General features: G+C 42.0%; 1 protein-coding gene across 1 annotated transcript in view; it reads right to left on the reverse strand.

The window, feature by feature from the left end:
- PTK2 (protein tyrosine kinase 2) overlaps window positions 1–3024 on the reverse strand; it is a 463084-nt gene that overhangs the window by 429369 nt on the left and 30691 nt on the right. The window contains exon 2 of the mRNA XM_019528216.1: window positions 2241–2300. The gene's annotated coding sequence lies outside the window, so the exon portion shown is untranslated. The remainder of the gene's footprint in view (window positions 1–2240; window positions 2301–3024) is intronic.

Consider the following 3024-nt stretch of genomic DNA (forward strand, 5'->3'; position numbering starts at 1 on the left):
TAGGAAGGCCAACTGCACCTTGTCGTGCATCCACAGATGCATCTCGAGCAGGTCCAAGGAGGTGATCCTCCCCCTCTATGCGGCACTGGTCAGGCCGCAGCTGGAGTACTGCGTCCAGTTCTGGGCGCCGCATTTCAAGGGGGATGTGGACAACATGGAGAGGGTCCAGAGGAGGCTACTCGCATGATCAGGGGGCAGCAGGGCAGGCCCTACGAGGAGAGGCTATGGGACCTGAACCTGTTCAGCCTCCACAACTGAAGGTTGAGGGGGAATCTAGTGGCTGTTTACAAACTAGTCAGAGGGGACCAGCAGGCACTGGGGGAGTCCCTGTTCCCCCGAGCATGACCAGGAGTGACTAGAAGTAACAACAGTCACAAGGTGCCAGAGGGTAGATTCAGACTAGATATCAGGAGGCGCTACTTCACTGTCAGGGCGGCTAGGATCTGGAACCAACTTCCAAGAGAAGTGGTGCTGGCTCCTACCCTGGGGGTCTTTAAGAGGAGGCTGGATGAACACCTTGCTGGGGTTGTTTGACCCCAGTACCTTTTCCTGCCATGGCAGGGGGGGGTCGGACTTGATGATCTGCTCAAGTCCCTTCCGACCCGACCAACTATGAAACTATGAACACCTGCTTATATTTGTCTAAGAGCCACACACAAAAAAAAAGGTTCCACCATCAGCAGGTTTTCCCAAGGTGGGCCACATGTTTTATAGTCATGCTGAGTGTTGCCTGTATTTAATCAACTTCATAGTTGATTTCCATTGCTGAGCACATGCTGCTTTTGGCTGCAGTTTAATGACAGACAATGTATTTAACAAGATTTTACTGTACCCGAGTAAGGCAGATGGATTTTCCCCCAGGCCAAAAGGGGGAGAACCTCATATTGTATTAGAGTAAATATGGTAGTAAAATGTGGGCTACAAGAATTAGTGACCAGATCCCTCAAGTTCTGCACTGATGACAGTCAAGTGCAAGAGAATTAGAAAAATGGAGTACAGGCAATCCTCAGCTTACAACCTTTCGAGTTGCAACATTTCACACTTACAATGTTTATAAAGTGTCACCTTGTTTCAGCTTTATGATGTCAGTTTCAACTTTACAATGCCTGATCCGATGTGATGCCATGTCAGCGAAAAGGTTCGCTGCGTCTCCCATCTCCCTGAAGAATATCTGTCTAAACTTCCTTGGACACTTTCTTTAAGAAAGCAGACAATACTGCAGAAAATCTTGCAGCCAGGACTCCTGAGAAAACTCCAGCCAAGAACCCTCCAAAAAGTCCAACCAAGAACCCTTTAAAAAGTGCAGCAAAGTCACCTCAAAGAAGTCCTTCCAAATCAATATGATTGCTATTTACAATATAAATACATTAATGTAGCTACATTACTCATCTATAATTGATCAAGTACAAAATTTTGGGGTATTTTTAGTGAAAATAGGGTATCGGGCCTTGGTTCAGGAACCAATCCCCCATTTAAGACATTGTTTCTTATGAGAAAATTGGTTCCAAGTTAAAATGTTTCAACTTAAGACCTGGTTTTCAGGAACTAATTGTTGCAAGTCCAAGGACTGCCTATATATTAATTTTAATACATATATCATACAAGCCTATGCCTATTGATCAAGTTACCTTGGGAAAGCACAGAAAAATTAAGGGGGCCAAGAATGGAGTCACATGTGATCAAGACCTGAAGAGCTGGACAGGATACACACAGATCAAATGGCTGTGATTCTGAAGAAAGACTACAGCATCATTTTTCCTTTAGAGCACAGAAAACAACATATGGAAATAAGGAATTGTTGAAATTCTTCTTCAATATAAAAAGGTCATCCTGATGCCACATAGAGCTCAGTTAAGCAGCTTTGGTAGACAAGGCAAGTTCCTACAAATGCCCCTTAGGCCAACCATTCTGTTTGAGCTTAGCAAGCCCTTCACGCATTAGACCAGGCAGGAAAACCATTTTTGGTTGGTTAAATCTTATAAAGCTTAGTTGAAGTTAAAGCTTTATAAGGCTCTGGTTTAAAAAATAACCTGCAAAAGTAATTATGGATTGTTGAAGGTTACAATTTTCAAAGAACTAAAATGAATTAATAAATAAAAGCCCCAACTGGAAATCAATGCCACTTGAGCTCCACTAACATTTGTAGAAGGTTTTCTGAAAATCTAACCTTCATTTTATTTCATTCAGAATGAACAAAACACACTGAAAAATATAATTCACTCAAAACTCTCTCTGCATACCTTAAAATTTTTTTCCAGCTCTCAGTAGAAGGTAGAGCAGCACGGGACGGAACTTCAAATCTGAAATGATAATTGAGAATTGGTTAGGATCCTTTACAGACAACCCAAGTTTCATACGAGTCACATATACCTGAACACACCAAACTCAGCAAAATTAAGACAAAATAATGTTGTGAATGAAAGGCCTGTGACAGTCAGCTGTATCAACTGGCTGACAGAGAACATGAACTTGTCATTAAGGCTTGCATGAGCAATAACTTGAGTACATACTGTTTTTTGATATCCACTGGGGATGGAAGCAAATGCTTTTAGAACACTGGAGCATACTGTGGACAATAATGCATCTCCCCGTCTTGTCTAAATGTGACAAGATACTTTGGAGACTCTTCTAATAGTTTTGTTTTTTTAAGGTTTTGGGTGGGCAAACCCTAATACAACTTTAACAGCAATGAAAAATGTACTTTCTGTTTATGTTAATTTTACACATATGCCGTATATACTGGGAACCCCTTATGGTAGACTCCAGGGGCCTTGGCAGATGTTACATTTATGACACAATTGATACATGAATTGCATCAAGCCACTTTCAGCCAATTTATGCATGGTGCTATGAAAGCTAAGTACAGACATTCAAAAAGCCTGAGCCTGAACTGATTCAATCTTTCTAGGATAGTCTAACCTGCATAGACTGAACCAATTTGCAAGTGAATACACTTTCACTGTTAACTCCGGAAATGCAGCCACATGCTCTGTGGCTCAGGCTAAAAAATGCAGCCACATGCAG

This window comes from Gavialis gangeticus, unplaced genomic scaffold (genome assembly GCF_001723915.1).
Source record: "Gavialis gangeticus isolate Ggan-Ray unplaced genomic scaffold, GavGan_comp1, whole genome shotgun sequence".
Lineage (NCBI taxonomy): Eukaryota > Metazoa > Chordata > Crocodylia > Gavialidae > Gavialis > Gavialis gangeticus.